The sequence below is a fragment of the Pinus tabuliformis genome, chromosome 7 (assembly GCF_031772625.1).
Source record: "Pinus tabuliformis cultivar Carrire ecotype Pingquan chromosome 7, CPIR1, whole genome shotgun sequence".
NCBI classification, from domain to species: Eukaryota; Viridiplantae; Streptophyta; class Pinopsida; order Pinales; family Pinaceae; genus Pinus; species Pinus tabuliformis.
In genome coordinates, this window is record NC_142293.1 from 736,803,403 (window position 1) to 736,811,762 (window position 8,360).

Sequence of the window (8,360 nt, forward strand, 5' to 3'; positions counted from 1 at the left end):
CAGGTGTTGCGAAACAAAGCAACTATGAATTGGTCGGTTGTGAATGCTGGAGGAGAGCATAAGCGCCTTTTGAATATAGCCATGAAATTGATCACCAATGTGGACAAAATGGTTCCAAAACTGATAAACTATGTTTCCAGAGTTCTTTTTTCTTCCATAGATGACAAAATTTTTGACTATTTAGGAGGATTATTGTGTGTTCCGAGGATATCAGTATTGCCACATTGGTGGGAATTTGGCAGAGGATATTCCAATCGACGCTCTCATTAATATATTTTCAAGGTTGGATTTGGAGGAGAGATAGAATGGCGCTTCTCTAGTATGCAAGAATTGGTTTAGGGCTTTCCAGGATCCGTCTTTCTGGCAAATTGTTGATCTCGAGGAATATTTTACAGATAAGAGAGTAGCATACAATGGCTGCTGTCGTCGTGTTGCTCAGAAGCTGTGAATTTTGATCCTGCAGATTGGTTACCACATGGTGGATTTGCGGTGGAATTGTACCGTTTGTGTCACAAGTCTGCAGTTTTGTCGCATGATGAGTTGTTATATGCTGTGGCAAAGAGTGGTTGTAGTAAAGAGGCACTGCCCTTTTTGAAGAAAGTTCGTGTAATCAATACTGAGCGCATCCATAGAGAACAACTTTGGAGAAAGGGTGTTGTGAGAGCCTCTCGAATGACTTCTCTAAAGTATCCTGAGCATGTTGGCGGCACTGAAGAGGATCCAGAATGTATTATATGTCGATATTTTCTACATCTTTCTGTTGTTGTGTGCAGTTGTCGACCAGGTGCTTTTGTCTGTCTACAACATGCAGAATGGCTTTGTGAATGCAATCCAGATCAACAGTGTCTTCTGTATCATTATACCATGGCAGAGCTAGAGGACTTGCTTTGTGTGGAAGATGAAAATTTTGCTGAACGAGACAGCGTTTTGAAGGATAGGAGAGTTCGAAGCAGAAGGATATCTGCAAAGCAGTCTACATCTTCTCAAGGAAAACATCTAGTTAAGAAGGAGCCTGGTGGGCTCTCAGTGGCACTCCTCTTCAAAATCGTGTGGGCGAATTATGTTCACTTGTTCGGTTCTTAGGGATCTGTCTTTACTCCTATTACTTATGAAAGAAATGCGAATGCAAATCACTTGATTACAGTTTTAGAAAGCATTGACGAATTCTTTGAGTGTTCTGAGATGATGCACAATAAGCTGCAAAACTTCTTGGAGAATTTGAAACAAGATTTTAGGCCTAAGCATGAATGGGAAAATCAGTCAGAAAGTTCTAGGAGAGGGAATGAATAGGCATTCATTTCCTGGGTTTTAGCTGAATGAGCATCCACAACATGTGCTAACTGCAACATCCAATACCTTACCTGGTACATCTGGCATGCGTGGTAGACCACATAAAAGGGACAGAACAGAACATGGAATGGACATGTTGGAGCCAATCACACAACATTTTTTATATATGGAGCACTCTTGCTGAAAGTGTAAAGATGGAAAAGTTCGAACTGTGAGACTGCACTAAAGGAAGAATAGATGAACCCTAAAGGTAGGGTAGCAGGTGAAATGTTTTAAGCAGTACCATCATCATGACAGAGCAAATCAAGCAAAAAACTTCACCAGCTGCCCTTGCACTAACTGTAAATGTGTTAAACGTTGTGCAGAAAGGTTGAGGCTATTAACCATGCTCATTTACAGGTTGTCCTCATAACCTTGTCCAAAGCATCAATTAGGCATAGTGAATTTTTAAAGGCAGGGAAGAAGACTGTGTTTTTTTAAATCACACAGCAGTTTCGTAGCGCGCTACGAAACTGCTGTAGGTGATGATTTTAAACGCAGAGCAGCTATTGTGATACTGTGAGCGGGAGTTGAGGAAGAGAAACACCTGTCCATCATTACAGCCTACAGCACATTAAGGATGTGGCAGCCCGCTCTTTTTATTAAAGGATAAAAGAATACTCCTTAGGATTCGAATATGTTGAGGCAAATCAAAGACCGACAAACAGGGGCCTATGTTTCAGGGTAACAGAAAGATATGTCATTAAAGACAAACATGGAGCATTAAAGTTTCATCACAGCCACCGCCAAAAAGTAAGCAGATGTCAAAGAATGAAGTTCATTGTAATTAAGGCCATCAAAGCTACCGCTATAGTAATCCATTTGGCAGAGAGTGAAGCTTGGTTGTAATAAATGCTTTTTCCAGCATGATGTAGAATTAGAGTTTTAATTGTTTTAGGAGTCCAGAGCTGTCAATTAGTAGGAAAGTGGCTTTTATTAGTTAGTTTAAAAGTGAGTAGGTGTCATTAGGAAAGGACTTCGAATTCCCCTCAGAGGAATCGGAGTCAAGTAGGAGAACTTTATAAATAGCTGAAAGAGAAATAAACAAAAGGTTGGAGATTTATGAAAAACAGAGTTTTATTTTGGCTGATGTAAAAGACTTATTATAGTAATAGAAAAACAGTTGTTGTTTCTTCTCAAGATTCTCAATAGATCATATTGTTCAAATGTAATGGTGGTTTATTCTCTTAATGTTCTTTTACAGTCTTGTTACATCATAATCACTCAGAATTCATGTTTAATGCTCTGACTTCCTGTATGCTTGAAAAGCTGTGGTTTATGTAAAGTATGTTTGAACATCTGATGTAAAGAGCCTTGACTTCCATGAAAAGACAGTGCTTTTGTTTACTGAATGTGTGAGACTCCATAAGCCCAATGAAGACTAATTTGATATTTGTCCAACCAGCTTATTTTTCATGTGTTTGTTAAAGAGTTAGCCATCTTTTCTTGTTAATATTTCCTATCAAAAATCAGTGAGAGAGCCCTCTCTGACTAAGGAGGCGAAGCCTTAGTCTAAAGCCTGGTTGAAATAGTTACATGAGATCTTGCTAGGTAGCAGCCCTTAGTACTGATTTTGTGATAACATTTTGGTGCGTCTGCCGGGAGCCTGAAGCTTACTCTCTCCCGTAATTTTAAGATTGAATTTCTGAAGGTAGCAGGAGTTCAAAGTGGTTTTCGAGGCTGCAAACCTACCTTGGCGACTCCATTGTTGAAGAATTCAAAGTTCATACATTCATGGTGATTCCACTGGAGTTATGAAGGACCCAGAAGCTGCCATTCTTAGTTCAAGGTATGCATGCATAGATTTCTCAGGAATTCATGGTTTCCCAAATCATTTTCCCAAGGATGCATATTTTCTAAGGAATGGTCCCAAATTCAACGGAGAAAATTTGAGTTTAACCTTGAAGCATATATCAGATTTTTGTGAATTTTTAGAGCTTCTTAGAGTTAAACATGAGGATGTTTGTATAAGGTTATTCTATGATTCACTTCAAGGGAAGTGCAAACAGTGGGTTGAATGCTTTCCTGCCAAATCCATTAAGTCATTTCAAGACCTTTGGTTCATGTTTTTGGAGGAATGGATAGATAGGTCAGAGTTGGTGGCAGACTCTCCCTCGGTTGAAGATTTTAAGAAATGGAATAATGATTATAGCAAAGAAGAAACAAATGAATATTTTTCTTTGTCCTTGTCCTCTTATCTAAAATCCTTTGACTGCAAGGCAGAGGATAAGATGAAATTTTTTGATGAATTTGCCAAAGACATTGAGAAACACATTGAAGGTTTAGAAGCTCAAATTCAGGCATATAATTTTCATGATCATGATCATTATTTTCAGCAGCTTTCTATGGCAGAACATAAGGAGAGAGTATTGTTTCCTTTCTCTTTCACGATTGAGGAATTGAACACTGTGGTTGAAGATCAGTTTGCACAGCTGGAAAGTTACAAGGAAAAACAAGCTGATCATGTATTCTGGGATCTTGTAGCTGATTACATGGAAGAGTTTTACTCTCTAGTATTTCAGTTTTTCAAAGAAGATCAGAGGCAATTTCAGTGGCAGTGGTCATCACACTATCACATTGGCTCTGAAATCCGATGCAGTCAGAGACAAATTCAGTGGCAGCGGTCATCAGACTATCATATTAGCTCTGAACTCCGATGCGGTCAAAGGACTCAAATGTCAGATAAGATAAATGATTGGCTACATTGGAAATTTCATGTTGCTTGAGCTACAAGTGGAGCTTGCAGCTGATAGGGTAGGTAGGTATAGGTAAATGCAAATAAGCTCAAGGTCAACTGAGCATTTTTCAATAGATGTAGCCTTCATTCTCCTACAGTCATGCTTGTCAAGCAAATTTCTGTTTGTTATAAATGGATAAGGCACTGGACCTGCGAGTTCTTAGTGTACCACAAGGGCACACTATCCCAAGTGGAGCCACTGTTATCACTGAAAATTATGTTGCCAAAATTTTTTAGCCTAGCTTAAAGACAGGGTGTTTTCGCAGCGCCATCTGTTTTAGTGATTTCGTAGCGAAAACACTGACCTTTCACTGGTTGCGCTACGAAATTGGGAAATGACAGATATTTAAGGTGAATTGTTGGAAATGCTATAGGAAACGAGGTTGGGATTGTTGCTTTTATTTCTGGTTTGTACAGCTATTTAAAAAATTATTGTCACTTCATACTGAGGAGATCACGACACCTGTTTCATCAGACTCTTGTTTCATCCTCTGGTGGTAGTCCTTTTATAGATTGCATGACTGACATCGGTTTTGAGCCACAAGTTGTTGGAGTTCTAGATGCTATGCCTTCAAGAAACTTGAAGCTTGAGAATGAGAATGAGGAGCTGGACGGAAAGTGGATATATAGAACAACGTATATGTTCAGTGCAACAATGCCACCTGTTGTGGAATGGTTAGTTCACAAGTATCTTAGAAATTCTGTTAAGGGTACCATAGGTACTGCTGGCAAAGTAGCTGAACTTTTAACTCGACATGTGATGATGTTGAAGGGCGGTGAAAAGATGTCAAGACTAGTGAGATTGTTATATGACTTGAGAGTTAAAACAGCAGTTGTTTTATCAACACAAAGAAGACCCAGGAACAACGTGAGTTAAATTTGGAAGGATTTCGGAATAAATACTACAATGTTCTTGTAGTAACAGGTGTTGCTGGTCATGGTTTAGAGATTCCAGATGTTGCCAATGTGATAAAGCATGGCATGCCTTCATTGGACGTGCTGGCAAGACTAGGGCAGCGACAACGGCAGACCTTAACGTAACAGGTGTTGCGAAACAAAGCAACTATGAATTGGTCAGTTGTGAATGCTGGAGGAGAGCGTAAGCGCCTTTTGAATATAGCCATGAAATTGATCACCAATGTGGACAAAATGTTTCCAAAACTGATAAACTGTGTTTCCAGAGTTCTTTTTTCTTCCATAGATGACAAAATTGTTGACTATTTAGGAGGATTATTGTGTGTTCCGAGGATATCAGTATTGCCACATTGGTGGGAATTTGGCAGAGGATATTCCAATCGACGCTCTCATTAATATATTTTCAAGGTTGGATTTGGAGGAGAGATAGAATGGCGCTTCTCTAGTATGCAAGAATTGGTTTAGGGCTTTCCAGGATCCGTCTTTCTGGCAAATTGTTGATCTCGAGGAATATTTTACAGATAAGAGAGTAGCATACAATGGCTGCTGTCGTCGTGTTGCTCAGAAGCTGTGAATTTTGATCCTGTAGATTGGTTACCACATGGTGGATTTGCGGTGGAATTGTACCGTTTGTGTCACAAGTCTGCAGTTTTGTCGCATGATGAGTTGTTATATGTTGTGGCAAAGAGTGGTTGTAGTAAAGAGGCACTGCCCTTTTTGAAGAAAGTTCGTGTAATCAATACTGAGCGCATCCATAGAGAACAACTTTGGAGAAAGGGTGTTGTGAGAGCCTCTCGAATGACTTCTCTAAAGTATCCTGAGCATGTTGGCGGCACTGAAGAGGATCCAGAATGTATTATATGTCGATATTTTCTACATCTTTCTGCTGTTGTGTGCAGCTGTCGACCAGGTGCTTTTGTCTGTCTACAACATGCAGAATGGCTTTGTGAATGCAATCCAGATCAGCAGTGTCTTCCGTATCGTTATACCATGGCAGAGCTAGAGGACTTGCTTTGTGTGGAAGATGAAAATTTTGCTGAACGAGACAGCGTTTTGAAGGATAGGAGAGTTCGAAGCAGAAGGATATCTGCAAAGCAGTCTACATCTTCTCAAGGAAAACATCTAGTTAAGAAGGAGCCTGGTGGGCTCTCAGTGGCACTCCTCTTCAAAATCGTGCGGGAGAATTATGTTCACTTGTTCGGTTCTTAGGGATCTGTCTTTACTCCTATTACTTCTGAAAGAAATGCGAATGCAAATCACTTGATTACAGTTTTAGAAAGCATTGACGAATTCTTTGAGTGTTCTGAGATGATGCACAATAAGCTGCAAAACTTCTTGGAGAATTTGAAACAAGATTTTAGGCCTAAGCATGAACGGGAACATCAGTCAGAAAGTTCTAGGAGAGGGAATGAATAGGCATGCATTTCCTGGGTTTTATCTGAATGAGCATCCACAACATGTGCTAACTGCAACATCCAATACCTTACCTGGTACATCTGGCATGCGTGGTAGACCACATAAAAGGGACAGAACAGAACATGGAATGGACATGTTGGAGCCAATCACACAACATTTTTTATATATGGAGCACTCTTGCTGAAAGTGTAAAGATGGAAAAGTTCAAACTGTGAGACTGCACTAAAGGAAGAATAGATGAACCCTAAAGGTAGGGTAGCAGGTGAAATGTTTTAAGCAGTACCATCATCATGACAGAGCAAATCAAGCAAAAAACTTCACCAGCTGCCCTTGCACTAACTGTAAATGTGTTAAACGCTGTGCAGAAAGTTTGAGGCTATTAACCATGCTCATTTACAGGTTGTCCTCATAACCTTGTCCAAAGCATCAATTAGGCATAGTGAATTTTTAAAGGCAGGGAAGAAGACTGTGTTTTTTTAAATCACACAGTAGTTTCGTAGCGCGCTACGAAACTGCTGTAGGTGATGATTTTAAATGCAGAGCAGCTATTGTGATACTGTGAGCGGGAGTTGAGGAAGAGAAACACCTGTCCATCATTACAGCCTACAACACATTAAGGACGTGGCAGCCCGCTCTTTTTATTAAAGGATAAAAGCATACTCCTTAGGATTCGAATATGTTGAGGCAAATCAAAGACCGACAAACAGGGGCCTATGTTTAAGGGTAACAGAAAGATATGTCATTAAAGACAAACATGGAGCATTAAAGTTTCATCACAGCCACCGCCAAAAAGTAAGCAGATGTCAAAGAATGAAGTTCATTGTAATTAAGGCCATCAAAGCTACCGCTATAGTAATCCATTTGGCAGAGAGTGAAGCTTGGTTGTAATAAACGCTTTTTCCAGCATGATGTAGAATTAGAGTTTTAATTGTTTTAGGAGTCCAGAGCTGTCAATTAGTAGGAAAGTGGCTTTTATTAGTTAGTTTAAAAGTGAATAGGTGTCATTAGGAAAGGACTTCGAATTCCCCTCAGAGGAATCGGAGTCAAGTAGGAGAACTTTATAAATAGCTGAAAGAGAAATAAACAAAAGGTTGGAGATTTATGAAAAACAGAGTTTTATTTTGGCTGATGTAAAAGACTTATTACAGTAATAGAAAAACAGCTGTTGTTTCTTCTCAAGATTCTCAATAGATCATATTGTTCAAATATAATGGTGGTTTATTATCTTAATGTTCTTTTACAGTCTTGTTACAGCATAATCACTCAAAATTCATGTTTAATGCTCTGACTTCCTGTATGCTTGGCAAGCTGTGGTTTATGTAAAGTATGTTTGAACATCTGATGTAAAGATCCTTGACTTCCATGAAAAGACAGTGCTTTTGTTTACTGAATGTGTGAGACTCCATAAGCCCAATGAAGACTAATTTGATATTTGTCCAACCAGCTTATTTTTCATGTATTTTTTAAAGAGTTAGCCATCTTTTCTTGTTAATATTTCCTATCAAAAATCAGTGAGAGAGCCCTCTCTGACTAAGGAGGCTAAGCCTTAGTCTAAAGCCTGGTTGAAGTAGTTACATGAGATCTTGCTAGGTAGCAGCCCTTAGTACTGATTTTGTGATAACACTTTGACAAGAAAATTTCACTTTGGTTGTCACAGTCTATCCTTATAGCTCCTTGTACTAACCCCATACTTGAACATAATCTCTGCAACCAAACTGCTTCCTTGCTTGCATGAGTGGCTGCCATGTATTCTTCCTATGTAGTTAATAATGCCACTACATATTGTTTCTTACTCATCCAACTAACTACCCCTCCAAATAAGTTAAACACATACCCACTTGTAGATCTTCTCTGATCCATATCTTCAGCACAGTCTACATCAAGAAAGCCACAAATATCTAAAACTCTTTCCAATCCTAGTCTTCCTTGATAGCACAAACCATAATCACTAGTGCCATGCAAA

The 8,360-nt window shown here is 39.3% G+C and overlaps 1 pseudogene; it reads left to right on the forward strand.

Annotated features, from left to right (window-relative positions):
• Nucleotides 1-4,583: 4,583 nt before the first annotated feature.
• LOC149249633 (DEAD-box ATP-dependent RNA helicase 21-like) lies at nt 4,584-5,107 on the forward strand (annotated as a pseudogene).
• Nucleotides 5,108-8,360: the final 3,253 nt, after the last annotated feature.